The sequence below is a fragment of the Ranitomeya variabilis genome, chromosome 7 (assembly GCF_051348905.1).
Source record: "Ranitomeya variabilis isolate aRanVar5 chromosome 7, aRanVar5.hap1, whole genome shotgun sequence".
In the NCBI taxonomy this organism is placed as follows: Eukaryota; Metazoa; Chordata; class Amphibia; order Anura; family Dendrobatidae; genus Ranitomeya; species Ranitomeya variabilis.
Window position 1 is genome coordinate 238,949,502 of NC_135238.1, and position 24,356 is coordinate 238,973,857.

The following is a 24,356-nucleotide window of genomic DNA, read 5'->3' on the forward strand; positions in this document are numbered from 1 at the left end:
TGCTGTAATTACTGACTATATATACACAGGTACCAGTGACTCATGGATGCGCCATAATGCCACGCTAATTCATAAAGTAATGTACATGCCTTTTGAAAAGAAGATAAAAGGTTTTTAACCCATCGTGCCCTGCGCCCTTTGATCCTGCAATGTTCACAAACCTCGGTGTATTGTTGATAACTGAGGACAAAGACACTAATGCGATTGGTAAAAAAGCATCAATCAGGGAGTCAAAAGCCCAAGGAATTCCCATAAATGTAATCCGATAAAATGAGCAGTAATCCATCGTTCTTTAAAGAGATATCAAAGAGAAAGGGAATTCTTATTTAATGGGGCAGCACCAGTGAGCCAAAGGAGTCTCTGAGCAAACAGGACACACGAGGGCGAGGAGAAGACGAGCACCCCAGAAACTCGTCTCCATTCAGTATCTGCCCCTAAACTTCATCAGTATACAGGAGCATGACGCTTCCGACTGAGGCAGCAACACTGGTGGTCCCAAACCTTCACCTGATGCAGGTATGAACAGTCACAGAGATCAGCGGTGACATCACTGAGAATGCCTCCTATCCATCACTAGTGATCAGCGGTGACATCACTGAGAATGCCTCCTATCCATCACTAGAGATCGGGGATGACATCACTGAGAATGTCTCCTATCCATCACTAGAGATCGGGGATGACATCACTGAGAATGCCTCCTATCCATCACTAGAGATCAGCGTTAACAATCACTGAGAATGCCTCCTATCCATCACCAGAGATCGGCGATGACATCACTGAGAATGCCTCCTATCCATCACTAGAGATCGGGGATGACATCACTGAGAATGCCTCCTATGCATCACTAGAGATCAGCGTTAACATCACTGAGAATGCCTCCTATCCATCACCAGAGATCGGCGATGACATCACTGAGAATGCCTCCTATCCATCACCAGAGATCAGCGGTGACATCACTGAGAATGCCTCCTATCCATCACCAGAGATCAGCGGTGACATCACTGAGAATGCCTCCTGTCCACTAGTGATCAGCAGTGACATCACTGAGAATGCCTCCTATCCATCACCAGAGATCAGCGGTGACATCACTGAGAATGTCTCCTATCCATCACCAGAGATCAGCGGTGACATCACTGAGAATGCCTCCTATCCATCACCAGAGATCAGCAGTGACACCACTGAGAATGCCACCTATCCATCACTAGATATCAGAGGTGACATCACTGAGAATGCCTCCTATCCATCACTAGAGATCAGCGGTGACATCACTGAGAATGCCTCCTATCCATCACCAGAGATCAAAGGTAACACCACTGAGAATGCCTCCTATCCATCACCAGAGATCAGAGGTGACACCACGGAGAATGCCTCCTATCCATCACCAGAGATCAGAGGTGACATCACTGAGAATGCCTCCTATCCATCACCAGAGATCAGCGGTGACATCACTGAGAATGCCTCCTATCCATCACCAGAGATCAGCGGTGACATCACTGAGAATGCCTCCTATCCATCACCAGAGATCAGCGGTGACATCACTGAGAATGCCACCTATCCATCACCAGAGATCGGCGATGACATCACTGAGAATGCCTCCTGTCCATCACTAGAGATCGGGGATGACATCACTGAGAATACCTCCTATCCATCACCAGAGATCGGCGATGACATCACTGAGAATGCCTCCTGTCCATCACTAGAGATCGGGGATGACATCACTGAGAATGCCTCCTATCCATCACTAGAGATCAGAGGTGACATCACTGAGAATGTCTCCTATCCATCACTAGAGATCGGGGATGACATCACTGAGAATGCCTCCTATCCATCACTAGTGATGAGCGGTGACATCACTGAGAATGTCTCCTATCCATCACCAGAGATCGGCGATGACATCACTGAGAATGCCTCCTATCCATCACCAGAGATCAGCGGTGACATCACTGAGAATGCCTCCTATCCATCACCAGAGATCAGCGGTGACATCACTGAGAATGTCTCCTATCCATCACCAGAGATCAGCGGTGACATCACTGAGAATGCCTCCTATCCATCACCAGAGATCAGCAGTGACACCACTGAGAATGCCACCTATCCATCACTAGATATCAGATGTGACATCACTGAGAATGCCTCCTATCCATCACTAGAGATCAGCGGTGACATCACTGAGAATGCCTCCTATCCATCACCAGAGATCAGAGGTGACACCACTGAGAATGCCTCCTATCCATCACCAGAGATCAGAGGTGACACCACGGAGAATGCCTCCTATCCATCACCAGAGATCAGAGGTGACATCACTGAGAATGCCTCCTATCCATCACCAGAGATCAGCGGTGACATCACTGAGAATGCCTCCTATCCATCACCAGAGATCAGAGGTGACACCACTGAGAATGCCTCCTATCTATTACCAGAGATCAGCGGTGACATCACTGAGAATGCCTCCTATCCATCACCAGAGATCAGCGGTGACATCACTGAGAATGCCTCCTATCCATCACCAGAGGTGACATCACTGAGAATGCCTCCTATCCATCACCAGAGATCAGCGGTGACATCACTGAGAATGTCTCCTATCCATCACCAGAGATCAGCGGTGACATCACTGAGAATGCCTCCTATCCATCACCAGAGGTGACATCACTGAGAATGCCTCCTATCCATCACCAGAGATCAGCGGTGACATCACTGAGAATGCCTCCTATCCATCACTAGAGATCGGGGATGACATCACTGAGAATGCCTCCTATCCATCACTAGAGATCGGGGATGACATCACTGAGAATGCCTCCTATCCATCACTAGAGATCGGGGATGACATCACTGAGAATGTCTCCTATCCATCACTAGAGATCGGGGATGACATCACTGAGAATGCCTCCTATCCATCACCAGAGATCGGCGGTGACATCACTGAGAATGCCTCCTGTCCATCACTAGAGATCGGGGATGACATCACTGAGAATGCCTCCTATCCATCACTAGAGATCAGAGGTGACATCACTGAGAATGCCTCCTATCCATCACTAGAGATCAGCGTTAACAATCACTGAGAATGTCTCCTATCCATCACCAGAGATCGGCGATGACATCACTGAGAATGCCTCTTATCCATCACCAGAGATCAGCGGTGACATCACTGAGAATGCCTCCTATCCATCACCAGAGATCAGCGGTGACATCACTGAGAATGGCTCCTGTCCACTAGTGATCAGCAGTGACATCACTGAGAATGCCTCCTATCCATCACCAGAGATCAGCGGTGACATCACTGAGAATGTCTCCTATCCATCACCAGAGATCAGCGGTGACATCACTGAGAATGCCTCCTATCCATCACTAGAGATCAGCGGTGACATCACTGAGAATGCCTCCTATCCATCACTAGAGATCAGCGGTGACATCACTGAGAATGCCTCCTATCCATCACCAGAGATCAGAGGTGACACCACTGAGAATGCCTCCTATCCATCACCAGAGATCAGAGGTGACATCACTGAGAATGCCTCCTATCCATCACCAGAGATCAGCGGTGACATCACTGAGAATGCCTCCTATCCATCACCAGAGATCAGAGGTGACACCACTGAGAATGCCTCCTATCTATTACCAGAGATCAGCGGTGACATCACTGAGAATGCCTCCTATCCATCACCAGAGATCAGCGGTGACATCACTGAGAATGTCTCCTATCCATCACCAGAGATCAGAGGCGACATCACTGAGAATGCCTCCTATCCATCACCAGAGATCAGAGGCGACATCACTGAGAATACCTTCTATCCATTACCAGAGATCAGAGGTGACATCACTGAGAATTTCTCCTATCCACCCCAGAGATCAGCGGTGACATCACTGAGAATGCCTCCTATCCATCACCAGAGATCAGCGGTGACATCACTGAGAATGCCTCCTATCCATCACCAGAGATCAGAGGTGACATCACTGAGAATGCCTCCTATCCATCACCAGAGATCAGCGGTGACATCACTGAGAATGCTTCCTATCCATCACCAGAGATCAGCGGTGACATCACTGAGAATGCCTCCTATCCATCACCAGAGATCAGAGGTGACATCACTGAGAATGCCTCCTATCCATCACCAGAGATCAGTGGTGACATCACTGAGAATGCCTCCTATCCATCACCAGAGATCAGTGGTGACATCACTGAGAATGCCTCCTATCCATCACCAGAGATCAGAGGCGACATCACTGAGAATGCCTCCTATCCATCACCAGAGATCAGCGGTGACATCACTGAGAATGCCTCCTGTCCATCACTAGAGATCGGGGATGACATCACTGAGAATACCTCCTATCCATCACTAGAGATCGGTGATGACATCACTGAGAATGCCTCCTATCCATCACCAGAGGTCAGAGGTGACATCACTGAGAATGCCTCCTATCCATCACCAGAGATCAGAGGTGACATCACTGAGAATGCCTCCTATCCATCACCAGAGATCAGAGGTGACATCACTGAGAATGTCTCCTATCCATCACCAGAGATCAGAGGTGACATCACTGAGAATGTCTCCTATCCATCACTAGAGATCAGCGGTGACATCACTGAGAATGTCTCCTATCCATCACCAGAGATCAGAGGTGACATCACTGAGAATGTCTCCTATCCGTCACCAGAGATCAGAGGTGACATCACTGAGAATGTCTCCTATCCATCACCAGAGATCAGAGGTGACATCACTGAGAATGCCTCCTATCCATCACCAGAGATCGGCGATGACATCACTGAGAATGCCTCCTATCCATCACCAGAGATCAGAGGTGACACCACTGAGAATGTCTCCTATCCATCACTAGAGATCAGCGGTGACATCACTGAGAATGCCACCTATCCATCACCAGAGACCAGGGGTGACATCACTGAGAATGCCTCCTATCCATCACTAGAGATCAGCGGTGACATCACTGAGAATGCCTCCTATCCATCACTAGAGATCAGCGGTGACATCACTGAGAATGCCTCCTATCCATCACCAGAGATCAGAGGTGACACCACTGAGAATGCCTCCTATCCATCACCAGAGATCAGAGGTGACACCACGGAGAATGCCTCCTATCCATCACCAGAGATCAGAGGTGACATCACTGAGAATGCCTCCTATCCATCACCAGAGATCAGCGGTGACATCACTGAGAATGCCTCCTATCCATCACCAGAGATCAGAGGTGACACCACTGAGAATGCCTCCTATCTATTACCAGAGATCAGCGGTGACATCACTGAGAATGCCTCCTATCCATCACTAGAGATCAGAGGTGACATCACGGAGAATGTCTCCTATCCATCACTAGAGATGAGCGGGGACATCACTGAGAATGCCTCCTATCCATCACCAGAGATCAGCGGTGACATCACTGAGAATGCCTCCTATCCATCACCAGAGATCAGCGGTGACATCACTGAGAATGTCTCCTATCCATCACCAGAGATCAGAGGCGACATCACTGAGAATACCTTCTATCCATTACCAGAGATCAGAGGTGACATCACTGAGAATTTCTCCTATCCATCACCAGAGATCAGCGGTGACATCACTGAGAATGCCTCCTATCCATCACCAGAGGTGACATCACTGAGAATGCCTCCTATCCATCACCAGAGATCAGCGGTGACATCACTGAGAATGCCTCCTGTCCATCACTAGAGATCGGGGATGACATCACTGAGAATGCCTCCTATCCATCACTAGAGATCGGGGATGACATCACTGAGAATGTCTCCTATCCATCACTAGAGATCGGGGATGACATCACTGAGAATGCCTCCTATCCATCACTAGTGATGAGCGGTGACATCACTGAGAATGCCTCCTATCCATCACCAGAGATCGGCGATGACATCACTGAGAATGCCTCCTGTCCATCACTAGAGATCGGGGATGACATCACTGAGAATACCTCCTATCCATCACCAGAGATCGGCGATGACATCACTGAGAATGCCTCCTGTCCATCACTAGAGATCGGGGATGACATCACTGAGAATGCCTCCTATCCATCACTAGAGATCAGAGGTGACATCACTGAGAATGTCTCCTATCCATCACTAGAGATCGGGGATGACATCACTGAGAATGCCTCCTATCCATCACTAGTGATGAGCGGTGACATCACTGAGAATGTCTCCTATCCATCACCAGAGATCGGCGATGACATCACTGAGAATGCCTCCTATCCATCACCAGAGATCAGCGGTGACATCACTGAGAATGCCTCCTATCCATCACCAGAGATCAGCGGTGACATCACTGAGAATGTCTCCTATCCATCACCAGAGATCAGCGGTGACATCACTGAGAATGCCTCCTATCCATCACCAGAGATCAGCAGTGACACCACTGAGAATGCCACCTATCCATCACTAGATATCAGATGTGACATCACTGAGAATGCCTCCTATCCATCACTAGAGATCAGCGGTGACATCACTGAGAATGCCTCCTATCCATCACCAGAGATCAGAGGTGACACCACTGAGAATGCCTCCTATCCATCACCAGAGATCAGAGGTGACACCACGGAGAATGCCTCCTATCCATCACCAGAGATCAGAGGTGACATCACTGAGAATGCCTCCTATCCATCACCAGAGATCAGCGGTGACATCACAGAGAATGCCTCCTATCCATCACCAGAGATCAGAGGTGACACCACTGAGAATGCCTCCTATTACCAGAGATCAGCGGTGACATCACTGAGAATGCCTCCTATCCATCACCAGAGATCAGCGGTGACATCACTGAGAATGCCTCCTATCCATCACCAGAGGTGACATCACTGAGAATGCCTCCTATCCATCACCAGAGATCAGAGGTGACATCACTGAGAATGCCTCCTATCCATCACCAGAGATCAGAGGTGACATCACTGAGAATGCCTCCTATCCATCACCAGAGATCAGAGGTGACATCACTGAGAATGTCTCCTATCCATCACCAGAGATCAGAGGTGACATCACTGAGAATGTCTCCTATCCATCACTAGAGATCAGCGGTGACATCACTGAGAATGTCTCCTATCCATCACCAGAGATCAGAGGTGACATCACTGAGAATGTCTCCTATCCGTCACCAGAGATCAGAGGTGACATCACTGAGAATGTCTCCTATCCATCACCAGAGATCAGAGGTGACATCACTGAGAATGCCTCCTATCCATCACCAGAGATCAGAGGTGACATCACTGAGAATGTCTCCTATCCATCACCAGAGATCAGAGGTGACATCACTGAGAATGTCTCCTATCCATCACTAGAGATCAGCGGTGACATCACTGAGAATGTCTCCTATCCATCACCAGAGATCAGAGGTGACATCACTGAGAATGTCTCCTATCCGTCACCAGAGATCAGAGGTGACATCACTGAGAATGTCTCCTATCCATCACCAGAGATCAGAGGTGACATCACTGAGAATGCCTCCTATCCATCACCAGAGATCGGCGATGACATCACTGAGAATGCCTCCTATCCATCACCAGAGATCAGAGGTGACACCACTGAGAATGTCTCCTATCCATCACTAGAGATCAGCGGTGACATCACTGAGAATGCCACCTATCCATCACCAGAGACCAGGGGTGACATCACTGAGAATGCCTCCTATCCATCACTAGAGATCAGCGGTGACATCACTGAGAATGCCTCCTATCCATCACTAGAGATCAGCGGTGACATCACTGAGAATGCCTCCTATCCATCACCAGAGATCAGAGGTGACACCACTGAGAATGCCTCCTATCCATCACCAGAGATCAGAGGTGACACCACGGAGAATGCCTCCTATCCATCACCAGAGATCAGAGGTGACATCACTGAGAATGCCTCCTATCCATCACCAGAGATCAGCGGTGACATCACTGAGAATGCCTCCTATCCATCACCAGAGATCAGAGGTGACACCACTGAGAATGCCTCCTATCTATTACCAGAGATCAGCGGTGACATCACTGAGAATGCCTCCTATCCATCACTAGAGATCAGAGGTGACATCACGGAGAATGTCTCCTATCCATCACTAGAGATGAGCGGGGACATCACTGAGAATGCCTCCTATCCATCACCAGAGATCAGCGGTGACATCACTGAGAATGCCTCCTATCCATCACCAGAGATCAGCGGTGACATCACTGAGAATGTCTCCTATCCATCACCAGAGATCAGAGGCGACATCACTGAGAATACCTTCTATCCATTACCAGAGATCAGAGGTGACATCACTGAGAATTTCTCCTATCCATCACCAGAGATCAGCGGTGACATCACTGAGAATGCCTCCTATCCATCACCAGAGGTGACATCACTGAGAATGCCTCCTATCCATCACCAGAGATCAGCGGTGACATCACTGAGAATGCCTCCTGTCCATCACTAGAGATCGGGGATGACATCACTGAGAATGCCTCCTATCCATCACTAGAGATCGGGGATGACATCACTGAGAATGTCTCCTATCCATCACTAGAGATCGGGGATGACATCACTGAGAATGCCTCCTATCCATCACTAGTGATGAGCGGTGACATCACTGAGAATGCCTCCTATCCATCACCAGAGATCGGCGATGACATCACTGAGAATGCCTCCTGTCCATCACTAGAGATCGGGGATGACATCACTGAGAATACCTCCTATCCATCACCAGAGATCGGCGATGACATCACTGAGAATGCCTCCTGTCCATCACTAGAGATCGGGGATGACATCACTGAGAATGCCTCCTATCCATCACTAGAGATCAGAGGTGACATCACTGAGAATGTCTCCTATCCATCACTAGAGATCGGGGATGACATCACTGAGAATGCCTCCTATCCATCACTAGTGATGAGCGGTGACATCACTGAGAATGTCTCCTATCCATCACCAGAGATCGGCGATGACATCACTGAGAATGCCTCCTATCCATCACCAGAGATCAGCGGTGACATCACTGAGAATGCCTCCTATCCATCACCAGAGATCAGCAGTGACATCACTGAGAATGTCTCCTATCCATCACCAGAGATCAGCGGTGACATCACTGAGAATGCCTCCTATCCATCACCAGAGATCAGCAGTGACACCACTGAGAATGCCACCTATCCATCACTAGATATCAGATGTGACATCACTGAGAATGCCTCCTATCCATCACTAGAGATCAGCGGTGACATCACTGAGAATGCCTCCTATCCATCACCAGAGATCAGAGGTGACACCACTGAGAATGCCTCCTATCCATCACCAGAGATCAGAGGTGACACCACGGAGAATGCCTCCTATCCATCACCAGAGATCAGAGGTGACATCACTGAGAATGCCTCCTATCCATCACCAGAGATCAGCGGTGACATCACAGAGAATGCCTCCTATCCATCACCAGAGATCAGAGGTGACACCACTGAGAATGCCTCCTATTACCAGAGATCAGCGGTGACATCACTGAGAATGCCTCCTATCCATCACCAGAGATCAGCGGTGACATCACTGAGAATGCCTCCTATCCATCACCAGAGGTGACATCACTGAGAATGCCTCCTATCCATCACCAGAGATCAGCGGTGACATCACTGAGAATGTCTCCTATCCATCACCAGAGATCAGCGGTGACATCACTGAGAATGCCTCCTATCCATCACCAGAGGTGACATCACTGAGAATGCCTCCTATCCATCACCAGAGATCAGCGGTGACATCACTGAGAATGCCTCCTATCCATCACTAGAGATCGGGGATGACATCACTGAGAATGTCTCCTATCCATCACTAGAGATCGGGGATGACATCACTGAGAATGCCTCCTATCCATCACCAGAGATCGGCGGTGACATCACTGAGAATGCCTCCTGTCCATCACTAGAGATCGGGGATGACATCACTGAGAATGCCTCCTATCCATCACTAGAGATCAGAGGTGACATCACTGAGAATGCCTCCTATCCATCACTAGAGATCAGCGTTAACAATCACTGAGAATGTCTCCTATCCATCACCAGAGATCGGCGATGACATCACTGAGAATGCCTCTTATCCATCACCAGAGATCAGCGGTGACATCACTGAGAATGCCTCCTATCCATCACCAGAGATCAGCGGTGACATCACTGAGAATGGCTGCTGTCCACTAGTGATCAGCAGTGACATCACTGAGAATGCCTCCTATCCATCACCAGAGATCAGCGGTGACATCACTGAGAATGCCTCCTATCCATCACCAGAGATCAGCGGTGACATCACTGAGAATGTCTCCTATCCATCACCAGAGATCAGCGGTGACATCACTGAGAATGCCTCCTATCCATCACTAGAGATCAGCGGTGACATCACTGAGAATGCCTCCTATCCATCACCAGAGATCAGAGGTGACACCACTGAGAATGCCTCCTATCCATCACCAGAGATCAGAGGTGACACCACGGAGAATGCCTCCTATCCATCACCAGAGATCAGAGGTGACATCACTGAGAATGCCTCCTATCCATCACCAGAGATCAGCGGTGACATCACTGAGAATGCCTCCTATCCATCACCAGAGATCAGAGGTGACACCACTGAGAATGCCTCCTATCTATTACCAGAGATCAGCGGTGACATCACTGAGAATGCCTCCTATCCATCACCAGAGATCAGCGGTGACATCACTGAGAATGTCTCCTATCCATCACCAGAGATCAGAGGCGACATCACTGAGAATGCCTCCTATCCATCACCAGAGATCAGAGGCGACATCACTGAGAATACCTTCTATCCATTACCAGAGATCAGAGGTGACATCACTGAGAATTTCTCCTATCCACCCCAGAGATCAGCGGTGACATCACTGAGAATGCCTCCTATCCATCACCAGAGGTGACATCACTGAGAATGCCTCCTATCCATCACCAGAGATCAGCGGTGACATCACTGAGAATGCCTCCTATCCATCACCAGAGATCAGAGGTGACATCACTGAGAATGCCTCCTATCCATCACCAGAGATCAGCGGTGACATCACTGAGAATGCTTCCTATCCATCACCAGAGATCAGCGGTGACATCACTGAGAATGCCTCCTATCCATCACCAGAGATCAGAGGTGACATCACTGAGAATGCCTCCTATCCATCACCAGAGATCAGTGGTGACATCACTGAGAATGCCTCCTATCCATCACCAAAGATCAGTGGTGACATCACTGAGAATGCCTCCTATCCATCACCAGAGATCAGAGGCGACATCACTGAGAATGCCTCCTATCCATCACCAGAGATCAGCGGTGACATCACTGAGAATGCCTCCTGTCCATCACTAGAGATCGGGGATGACATCACTGAGAATACCTCCTATCCATCACTAGAGATCGGGGATGACATCACTGAGAATGCCTCCTATCCATCACCAGAGGTCAGAGGTGACATCACTGAGAATGCCTCCTATCCATCACCAGAGATCAGAGGTGACATCACTGAGAATGCCTCCTATCCATCACCAGAGATCAGAGGTGACATCACTGAGAATGTCTCCTATCCATCACCAGAGATCAGAGGTGACATCACTGAGAATGTCTCCTATCCATCACTAGAGATCAGCGGTGACATCACTGAGAATGTCTCCTATCCATCACCAGAGATCAGAGGTGACATCACTGAGAATGTCTCCTATCCGTCACCAGAGATCAGAGGTGACATCACTGAGAATGTCTCCTATCCATCACCAGAGATCAGAGGTGACATCACTGAGAATGCCTCCTATCCATCACCAGAGATCGGCGATGACATCACTGAGAATGCCTCCTATCCATCACCAGAGATCAGAGGTGACACCACTGAGAATGTCTCCTATCCATCACCAGAGATCAGCGGTGACATCACTGAGAATGTCTCCTATCCATCACCAGAGATCAGAGGTGACCACTGAGAATGCCTCCTATCCATCACCAGAGATCAGCGGTGACATCACTGAGAATGTCTCCTATCCATCACCAGAGATCAGCGGTGACATCACTGAGAATGCCTCCTATCCATCACCAGAGATCAGAGGTGACATCACTGAGAATGCCTCCTATCCATCACCAGAGATCAGCGGTGACATCACTGAGAATGCCTCCTATCCATCACCAGAGATCAGAGGTGACATCACTGAGAATGCCTTCTATGCATCACCAGAGATCAGAGGTGACATCACTGAGAATGCCTCCTATCCATCACCAGAGATCAGCGGTGACATCACTGAGAATGCCTCCTATCCATCACCAGAGATCAGCGGTGACATCACTGAGAATGTCACCTATTTATTACTATGTATTCTGTTCTTTGCTGCGGCACACGACTGGGCGCATTAATATGTGCAAATAATGAAAGATGGCTGCACTCCAGAAATCTCTGCAGACAAAGGAGCAGAAGATTGACAAGGATTCACTGTTAATACCGCCTGCATCAAGCTTAGACTTCACATAGACCATTATCGTGGGCAGTATTCATCACACCCGCGGATCGCGACTCCCACTCTGTCGCAATACATTCATTGTAGACATTACTTATACAACATTAATTAGTATCTAAACACTTTATCCACAGAAAACGACCCCAGAAGATGCCTGGCATCTGCAGCCCACACAATGCAAAAGCCCCTGGGGCCGATATTGCGATATATCGCGGTCACTCTGGAGGATGCAAGCAACGTGTGATTTCCAATCTGGACCATTTGCGCTCCCCGACTCCCTTCTATCTGTCCAGTATTGAACCTCTTATCCCCAAATACTAATATAAATATGGTTTGTCTGTCTTACTTTTTTCTGAAATCCCCCATAAAATATTAAAAAGAATAAGTTTATTTTAACTACTCTGTTTTACAAGCACTTTACCTCGTTCGGGGCGTAATGTTATAATCTGGTGACCTTGGAGCCGCATGAAAACTTTCTCTGGAGTCGGTGGAACCTGTACTGACCGCAAATCCTGAACTAACACCGCAACTAGAAGTAGTCGTGGGGTGTGCCTAACAAACCCTAGACACCTCGACACAGCCGGAGGACTAAATACCCCTATAGATGGAAATAGGAATGCTATCTTGCCTCAGAGCAGACCCCCAAAGGATAGACAGCCCCCCACGAATAATGACCGTGAGTAGGAGAAGAATAGACACACGCAGGTAGAAAACAGGATTTAGCAAAAGAGGCCACTCTAGCTAAATAGGAAAGAATAGGACAGATTACTAGGCGGTCAGTATTAAAACCCTTCCAAAAATATCCACAACAGATAATACAAAAAGTTCCACAATCTAACTAAAGACATGGAATGTATATCTGCCACTCCAGAGAATCCAACAAGACTGAGAAAATACTGACACAATCTAAGCTGGACAAGAAAACACAAAGAATAGCACTGAATTGTGAAGCACACACCATGTGTGCCACAGGAAAAAAAAAAACCCAGACACTTATCTTTGCTGATTTGGCAGAAAGGCAGGAGGAACCAGGCAGAGGTGCTACACCTCCCAACAACAATTGACAACTGGCAAGGACTAATGAATCCTGCACACCTAAATACCCCAGTCAGAACTGCAATCGGCAGACACACCTGACCAGGACTGCAACTCAGGGACAACTGCATTACCACCTACTACCACCGGAGGGAACCCAAAAGCAGAATTCACAACAGCGTAAAACCATAAAAGTCCTGTATGACTACAATATTGTATTGTGGCCTTATATCACACCCTGCTCTTAGCCGGAAATCTAAACCAAAATCCAGCTCTATCCGAAGTTGTAAAAAGAGGGGAAAAAGTGTAACTCTGTAGAATCTGCCCTTAGTAATGATTGATGACAGCATTGAATTGGGCAGATCGGGAGAATGTACTCCCTATACTTAAGTCCAGACTTACACCAAGCCCTAACCTTAACCGTGACGGTGCAAATATTCAATAATGTTTCCATTAAAGGGGTTCTCCACTGCTGGACATCCTCTTCTTAAACTAAACTTAAAGGGAACCTGTCACTCCCAAAATCGAAGGTGAGCTAAGGCCACCGCCATTAGGGGCTTATCTCCAGCATTCTGGAATGCATTCTGTAATGCTGTAGATAAGCTCCCGATGTATCCTGAAAGATGAGAAAAAGAGGTTAGATTATACTCACCCAGGGGCGGTCCCGGTTCTGTTCTGGTCCGATGGACGTCGCGGTCTGGTCCGGGGCCTCCTATCTTCTTACGATGACGTCCTCTTCTTGTCTTCACACTGCGGCTCCGGCACAGGTGTACTGATTTGCCCTGTTGAGGGAAGAGCAAAGTACTGCAGTGTGCAGATGCTGGGCCTCTCTGACCTTTCCCTGCGCACTGCAGTACTTTGCTCTTCCGACACCCATCGGACCGGACGGCAGCGGGACCGCCCCTGAGTGAGTATAATGTAACCTCTTTTTCTCATCTTTCAGGATACATCGGGGGCTTATCTACAGCATTACAGAATGCATTACAGAATGCTGGAGATAAGCCCCTGAAGCTGGTGGGCTTTGCTCACCTTCGATTTTGGGAGTGACAGGTTCCCTTTTAAGTTAAACAATAAAGCCTATACTCGCCTGCTCTGCACCACTCGCTCTCTCCGGGGCCGTGATGTGGGGTTGTCACACGTGACGCCATTGTCCATCAGTGCTGGTGTCAGTGCAGGAGACATGGAATCTTTAATATAGTTTGCATTCTTTGCCATTGTTGTTGGTTGCCTGCACGTCCAGCTGCAGCAATGGTCCTGTGCAGCTGCAGCAATGTTCCCTGTGCAGCTGCAGCAATGGTCCTGTGCAGCTGCAGTAATGGTCCTGTGCAGCTGCAGCAATGATCCTGTGCAGCTGCAGCAATGGTCCTATACAGCTGCAGCAATGGTCCTGTGCAGTTGCTGGAGAGAATGGCTGTGAAAAGTCAGAGCTTCAGCAAAACCAACTCTTCAGGACATGTTTCTCTACTTCATTTACGGAATAATCTGAGTCTAAATAGATGATAATTGCACATTGATTGGGAAGAGCCGCACATTCCCCGGCTTTCTTGACGAAAAAGATCCTCCATTTACCTAGATTATTGACAAATCAGGACTTTGTGGGAAGCTCGACCCAGGGAGGGTGCACAGAATGTACGAACACAGACATCAGGTGCTCTCACCAGTACAATGGATGAATGTCAGGCAGGAATGGGCATTCCTACCCAAAATCATAAAATGACTTCTAAAGATCAATGACAGGGTCACCGGCAGATAAGAGGTTAATGGAAAGTGAATGCCCCTTACATTGTGCCCAGTGGGTACTTGGCCCTCAGACTCCTATCCCATCTCCCCCTAATCAATGGTGAACTACTATAGACCTGAGAGTGCAGGGATCATGCGACACAAGCCGCCTAGTATGAGAGGGTACTATGAGGTTCTGAGGTGTGATAAGCAGCACCCTAAATGAATGTATGTATGTATGTATGGTTGAGGTACAACTACTGATAAAGTAGTACAGACCACTGACCAGAGCCCCTTATCAAATATAGTCCTCAGAGTCTTACACAGCTGTCTGTACTTCCTTATTTGCCCACATTTCTGAGAACCTTCAGATCTACACTGCTAAATGCTGCATGTATCTCACCCCTGAGCTGGATCCACAGCTACACGGTTCAGTACAGCTCTATTATGTCCTGTATGACAATGCTTTCTGGTGTTTACTTTACACAAGTGTAAGATTCACAGCTACAATGCTCAGTACTGTTGTCTAATCTCCTCCATGACTATGCTTTTTAGTAAGTGTTTTTTTTATCCAAGTGTTGGCTTCACAGATACACTGCATAGCATTGCTGTTTAATATTCTCTATGCTTCTGATGCTTTCTAGTAAGGGTAAATTTCTCCCCAGGGCTGACCACACAGCTACAATGCGTAAAACTGCTGTTTAACCCCTTCACCCCCCAGCCTGTTTTCATTTTCATAACAAGACCAATTTTTACAATTCTGACCAGTGTCCCTTTATGAGGTTTATAAGTCTGGAATGCTTCAACGGATTCCTCTGATTCTGAGACTGGTTTTTTTTTCGCAACGTATTGTACTTCATGATAGAGATAACATTTCTTCAATAAGACTTGCATTTATTTGATGAAAATTTATAAAATTTTGCAGTTTTAATTTGTATGCCCTTAAATCAGAGAGTGGTGTCACACAAAATAGTTAATAACATTTCCCACATGTCTACTTTACATCAGCACAATTTTTGGAACATATTTTTTGTTAGGAAGTTGTAAGGCTAAAAGTTGACAAGCAATTTCTATTTTTTTTAACAAAATGTACAAAACTTTTTTTATTTTTTTATTTTTTTTATTTTTTAGGGACCACATCACATTTGAAGTGACTTTGAGGGGTCTATATGACAGAAAATACCCATTCTAGAACCTGCACCCCTCAAGGTGCTCAAAACCATCTTCATGAAGTTTATTAACCCTTCAGGTGCTTCACAGGAAGTTTTAGAATGTGGAAGGAAAAAAAATGAACATTTAACTTTCTTTCACAAAAATTTGACTTTAGTCCTACTTTTTTTTATTTTCAAAAAGGTATCGGGAACCCCCAGGTGCTTCACAGAAGTTTATAACATTCAACCATGTAAATAAAAAAAATCTAATTTTTCCCACAAAAATGTTTCTAGCCCCAAATTGTGCATTTTCACAAGGGTAGGAATGCAGACTTTAATGGAATGGTCTGGAAGTGTCCGTACATTGTGCCCAGATCATTCACCTGTAAATTAGGCGGGCTCTCATCGCTACAGAAAGGCCAAACATGCGGGCACTAATTGTGGTTTAGGCACAATGTGGGGCCCAGAGGGGAGGGGGGCATTTGGATTTGGGAGCACAGAATTTGCTGGATTTCTTTTGGGGTGCGAGGAGCCATTTTGCTTTCCAGAGCCTTTGTATTAGAGCTCATACTCACATGCGAGAAACTCGGATGAGCCTCGCACGTCAATACCCAGCACTCAGATCGGAGCGTGCGGCCGCATAGCAATACATGCAGCCGCACGCTCCGCTCCTGTATTGACGTGCAAGACTCATCCGAGTTTCTCGCATGTGAGTATGGGCCCTTACCAGTATTGTGGAAGCAGCGCTTACCTGCCCAGGTCTACGTACGAATGCACCATCAGGATGCAGCAAACAAGCCTCTTTGTGCAATCACATACTGAGCAATCCCCCCTCCATGGATTGGTAGGCCGAGAGTGGTTGTCTCATCAGTATTTCGCACCTGTGATGCCGCCATCTTTATCACATGGATTTGCTGCATCCTGATAGTGCACTAGTTCGGAGATCAGGGCAGGTAAGCGGTGCTGCCCCTTTGCGCTGAAATAATTCCTGATTTTTTGGAGGATTTTTAGTTTTGCTTTGCTATTAAGTTTAGTGTGAGGACCCTTGGCACAGGTTGCGATCTTGCATATCTTGGTCAAAATATCGACCAATACCGCACATATTTATATATATTTTCTGCACTTTATTTTTCAGGGTGCAGCCAAGCCAGCACGTTGGGTCTTGTGCACTGGGGTGTCTGTTCACTTGGGATGCATTTAGATAATGCTGGGGAGCCCGCCTGATCGATTAGTATGGGCGGCACTAATAGGCTGTAAACCAGATACAGTGCATCACCTGTATGTGACCAGCGCCCCATACAAGCCTCTATTGTGCAATCACATACTGAGCAGCCACCCCCTGGATTGTAGGCTGTGAGTGGTTGTCTCGTCAGTATTTTGCACCTGTGTTGCCGCCATCTTTACTACATGGGTTTACTGCATCCTGTAATGCATTTGTTCGGAGACCTCGGCAGGTAATTGGTGCTGCCCCTTTTCTGCTGTATGAATTCTTGAATTTTTGGAGGATTTTTAGTCTTCTTTTTGTGGTATTCCTGTTTAGTAACATGGAAGTCCCCTATATTTCCGTTGACAGATCTGAGTGGGGACTTGCTTTTTTTTGTAGACTGAATTGAAGCTTTTATTGGTAACATTTTTACATAACATTTGGGATCACAGTTATCCTGCACTCCTACGCTGAGCACTTACATTGAGGTTTCCATCTAAATCTCTGAGTGACGTGACAGATGAAACCCCCGAGGGATCCATTCACTATAATAAGGCAGCAGAATTACTCTGGACTCCGTCTGGCTTCTGTTCAGCGGTGTCCTTTTATTCAGAAGTGCACAAAACTGGCCGACGGCAATTTTATGCAATCCTAAAACAACGGTCTCCCCTGGATCACAGGTCCTATGGCGTCCACAGTGCCTCCATCTGCCTCATTATATGGGAATCTTCCGCCAGAGGTTCTGTCTGAATCACGTATTTCAGAGATTTACACGGAAACCCCAGTGTAAGAGCTCAGCGCAGAGCCCAGGATAAATGCGCGCCAAGCCTTACTGCAATCTTTGGGAGGCAGAATGAAAAAAATCAACAGCAGGTGAAGAATTGTTTTTTATTTTTACGCCGTTCCTTGTGCGGTATAAGTGATTAAGTGACTTTAATCTTCAGGCCGTTGTGATTACAGCGATACCAGATTTATATCAGGTTATGTTTGGCTGCTGTCACACACTAAAAAATGCTTTTTTTTTTTTTTGTTTTGCATCGCCATATTTTGAGAGCTATAATTTTTCCATATTTTGGCCCACAGTGTCATGTGAAGTCTTGTTTTTTACGGATGAATTGGCGTTCTTTTTGGTACCATTTTTGGGCACATGACATGTTTTTGATCACTTTCTATTCTGATTTTTGGGAGGTAGAATGAACCAAAAACCAGCAATTCAGGAATTTCTTTTTGGATAGGAGGGGTTTATACCGTTCTGCATGTGGTAAAATTGGTAAGACAGCTTTATTCTTCAGGTCAGTACGATTTCAGCGATATCTCATTTATATAGTTTTTTATATTCTGGGGCTTTTACATAATAAAAACTTTTATAAAATTATTTTTGCCTCACTTTATTCTGAGAGCTATATCTTTTTTATTTTTCTGCTGATGGAGCTATATGGCAGCTTGTTTTTTGCAGGGCAAGATGACGTTTTTAGTGGTACCATTTTTATTTAAATTATTCTTTTTGTTCAGTGGTAAGATAAAAAAGGATAATTTTTAGCCTTGTGTTTTTTTTTGGTTTTTTTTTAGTTTTTTTTATGATCACTGAAGGAGTTCACTGGTGGGATATTCTTATAGGTCAGCTTGGCTTTTTTTGTTTTTTCATAAAAATATGGGTGCAACATATAATTTTTTTTATTATTTTGTGATTTAAAATATATATATTTTTAGAATATTTTTTTTACTAAGTCCCTCTATGGGACTTTCACTTTCTGCAGTCTGATCACAATTTTAATGTACTGCAATGCATGTTAGTGCTACACAAGTTAGTTAGATCATGCACTAGCTAACGTGCTAGTGCCTGGTGACCTGGCTGTCCTCATGACAACATTGGGTCACCATGGCAACAATCGGGGCCCCTGTGATGACGTTGCATGGGCGCCCGATTGGATCTCCCTCCCTCTGCATGCCTGATAAATGCTGTAATTGCAAGAAGGGTGTTATAGTGCCGGGAGCGGTGCGGGCACCGCTGCTGCACCAATTGCTGGGTGTCATCTGTCAGAATCAGCTGAGCTGACACCCGGCGGTGATCGCACGCACACATGGATCATGTGGCGCAAAATTGCCATGACGTATTCACACGTCCAATGTCGGTAAGTACCAGCCGATCTGGATGTATGGATACATCAAAGGTCATGAAAGGGTTAATCCATACTGCTTTCTAGTAAAAAAATTATCTAATCCCAGAGCTGGATTTACAGCTACACTGCTCAGTACTACTGTATAATGTCCTCCATGCTGCTGCTTTTAAATATGTATGATATAGAGACAAGAGAGTGGGAGTTGCTCATGTCTGTGTGTGCCGTGTATGGGAGACATCATAGCAGCTCATCTACCCCACTAGCTCAGAGACAACTGAAAATTAGAGATGGAGCAGAGGGGAAAACACATGTACACACAGGACAGAGCAGTCACCTGAAATGTCAGGTAGGTTTCAAGACACAAGAGATCAGTATAAGATCAGTGAAGCAAAGAATGTAGCAAGTTTCTGCTCCGTGTAGGGACCCTGAGGGTGCAGCGGCCCTGAGGGTGCAGCGGCCTTATGAGTATGATCCACCTGGCTGTGATCTGGTCATCACCGGTGACCGTGGAGTGTCGGCTCCTTCACCGGTCACTGTTACACTTTCCTCAGTCGCCTCTCTCTCTTCAGCCCTGATACCATTGTGGGAAGAGTTCAGTCATGTAGTTTGTGCCGCAGAGGCTTTAGGGTCAAGTGTCACCTGTTAACCTGTGATTGCCTGGGAAAATCTGAGCGGTGGCCTGTGTTATCAATGGCGTGTCGCCTGCAGGAGATCCCGGCCTCTGGAAGGTTCTGGAGATGACACCTGACGTAGGAGCCATGGGGGTACCTGTATTAGAAGTACCCCTCCTCCATCAATAATGGAAGTGCTGATCAGTGTCTGGGTGCCAGCGTCAGCCCCCTGCTGAGTATGTCATGTGTCGCCCGCTCTCACCCCATTACTTGCTGCTCTACAGTCAGGGCCCAGCTGTGAGTTTGGGGTCAGACCTGCACCTTGCGCCGCGGACACTTTAGCCTTGCTCTTCTTTTGCTCACTCACTGAAGACATCTCTGGTTTCGTGTTGACCTCAGAACCTTTGTTATGGGTAGGAGACACAACTCACGATTGTAGGGCTGAGTGGCGGGGATCAGTGGGTGACATGTACCATCACCCATCCCCCACTATACCTAGACGACAACACTGAAGCCACAGAGGATTTATTGTACAGACGCACACAAAATACGCAAGTTCAATCAGGCTGCAGAGGTCACTATTGTGAGCGGGCCCCAACTCCTCAGGGGCCACAGACCTTAATGCTAAATAGATCAGCAGTGACCGTGGTGTAACATGAAGATGCTGACCCCAATACAATGTGTACTGGACGCCCCCAACCCATCAGGTCCTATTTGCACACTTGTAAAGCAGCTGGGTGTTGTAGTGACTGCCCCTGTGCACCCCGATAGCTAGACCCCCGAGCAGCACACAAAGCCACAGAGCACGATCCTGGCAGGAGGGGAATGTGCAGGTGTAACTCTTGGAGCTTCGGGGTCACACGAGGCTTAGAACCAGTCCCATATCTCCCAACCATCATGGACCCATTCTTGCTGGAGGCTTCCAACTCTCCCCCATGATGTCAATCGCTGCTCTGATGTGAGTAGGAAACCACCAGATTCAGCTCCAAATGCAAATGTAACGAGATTATTTTGCATGAAATATTAAAATAAAGTAAAGAGAAGAAAACAAATGCACACGAGTTCTTCTCAGGTCAGGACAGACATGTATACAGAGACGACAGAAGCAGCAGCATCTCAGTATAGGGGCAAATCCAATCCACACCTCAACCGGGTCCTCAATAGATGATGTCCAAAAACAAGCAGCCTTTATTCCTGCACATCCAATAACAACATTTCAGCTCCTCCTGGAACCTTTTTCAAGCGAGGGGAACAGAGGTGTTGCTATGGGATATTCACTAATAATGGAATGTCATTATTTCACTTATCGGAGGAGTGATCATGGTTTTGGATAAATATATAATATATACACTCCTCAACAATGAATAAAGAAAAATCATAGGACTTCTGGAAATTACAAGATGAATAGACATAATTACGCTGGGCAAATGTAGAAAACCTTCTGGATTCTCCAGTCCAGAGTCTGAGCCTCGTGCAGAAATCCTTGCACCTCCAGCCTCATGTAGAAATCCTGGCACCTCCAGCCTCGGCTGCTGTCACTGAAGTTATTAATGGATCCAATGCTGACATCAACTAATTGGCAGCTCCTGTGTAATCACCGACCAATGATGTCCCCGATGTGCTCGATGGAGACAAGTCCGGAGGCGCTGCCGACAGCTGTGTAATCACCGACCAATGACGTCCCTGATGTCTTCAATGGAGACAAGTCTGGAGACGCTGCCGACAGCTCCTGTGTAATCACCAACCAATGACGTCCCTGATGTGCTCGATGGAGACAAGTCCGGAGACACTGTCGACAGCTCCTGTGTAATCACCGACCAATGACATCCTTGATGTGCTTGATGGAGACTGCAGCCATGGGAGCAGGTTTAGGCCATTCAGGCACTCGCAGTAGTACCAGGAACATGTGCCTGGGGTTGTCGTTACAGGACAGCCTGGGGCACGGTAACAGCAGTCAGCTCCTGCTCTCATTCTTCTAAGCAGACGATTTTCTGATCTGATCGGTGAGATATATTCTGCGGTTGGTGTCACTGTATCCTTAGGCCGGCCTCACACTCAGCATATGTAAATACGGTCCGTTTTTTACGGCCGTAATACGCAGAAAAGTCCCCAAAATAGTGGTCTGTATGTCATCCGTAGGCAGGGTGTGTCAGCGTATTTTGCGCATGGCATCCTCCGTATGTAATCCGTATGGCATCCGTACTGCGATATTTTCTCGCAGGCTTGCTAAACCGACATCTAATGGATTTATGTGCTCAAATGTTCGTTAAAACATATATACAGTGTATATATATATATATATATCATTGAGACACATATATATATATATTCTGTATTTATATTTAATTCAGCGCGATATATGTGAAAAGCCGGTAATTCAATTGCCGGCTTTTCAATTCTCCTTCCCAAACCCGACAGGATATGAGACATGGTTTACATACAGTAAACCATCTCATATCCCCCTTTTTTTGCATATTCCACACTACTGTTAGTAGTGTGTATGTGCAAAATTTGGGCGCTGTAGCTGCTAAAATAAAGGGTTAAATGGCGGAAAAAATTGGCGTGGGCTCCCGCACAATTTTCTCCGCCAGAGTGGTAAAGCCAGTGACTGAGGGCAGATATTAATTGCCAGGAGAGGGTCCATGGTTATTGGCCCCCCTGGCTACAAACATCTGCCCCCAGCCACCCCAGAAAAGGCACATCTGGAAGATGCGCCTATTCTGGCACTTGGCCACTCTCTTCCCACTCCCGTGTAGCGGTGGGATATGGGGTAATGAAGGGTTAATGTCACCTTGCTATTGTAAGGTGACATTAAGCCAGATTAATAATGGAGAGGCGTCAATAATGACACCTATCCATTATTAATCCAATTGTATGAAAGGGTTAAAAAAACACACATTATTAAAAAGTTATTTTAATGAAATAAACACACAGGTTGTTTTAATATTTTATTGCTCTCTCAATCCACCTGAAGACCCTCGCTCAGAAAAATAATAAACCAACAATATACATACCTTCAGATGATCTGTCACGTCCCACGAAGTAAATCCATCTGAAGGGGTTAAATCATTTTACAGGCAGGAGCTGTGCTAAAGCACTCGCTCATGCCTGTAAACCCCGGGTGCTGAAAGGAAAGCAGGATGATCTGTACTTACCTTGAGTTGCGGTGATGCGCCCTCTGCTGGATGTCCTCATGAACTGGAGCCTTGGAAAAGTTCCCACGCTCGAGTTCATATGAGGACTGTATGTAAACCATGTCTCATATCCTGTCGGGTTTGGGAAGGAGAAATGAAAAGCCGGCAATTGAATTACTGGCTTTTCACTAACACCGCTGCATATTTCTCGCAAGTCACACTGCTGGTCCGTGTGGAATCCGTATTTTTCTCGCCCCCATAGACTTCCATTGGCGATTTTTTTTGCGCAATACGGTGACAAACGCAGCATGCTGCGATTTTCTACAGCCGTACAAGACCGTATATTACGGATGCGTAATATACGGCAGATAGGAGCTGGGCCATAGAGAATCATTGGGCCGTGTGTAATGCGTATTTTACGGACGTAGTTTATGCGCTCATACGTCCGTAAAACTCGCTAGTGTGAGGCCGGCCTTAGCAGCACAAACCTCTCCTGTTCTGATGATTGGTTACATTGTATCTATGTAGGCTAATGTATCAGTCTGGAGTGCAGGCTGTTTAGCTCACAGAGAAGTGTCAAGAATGGATACAATTGTAACAAATACGCAGCTGTAGAAACACTTTTGTACAAGTTGTTAGTAAACAAATACATTCCCATAGACAGCAAGCTATCTCCAATAATGCTGAAAGGAAACAATGGAGAATTAAGACTCGTAGGGGCAGTTTAGCGTGACCGACATCTCATGATGGTGTTATGAAGTGACAACTACTACACGACGTAGGAATGAGTAGGGTATTGGCTTCCACCATGAACCTGACGCCTCCGAGTATTGCGTCACCTCCTGGCTACGGCCGGATGGAAATCGCTGGCAATGACGTGACACCACAATGGTCACACTCTCTTTACACTGCAAAGCAACTGGAAAGAAAGTTGCAAGACTCAAATC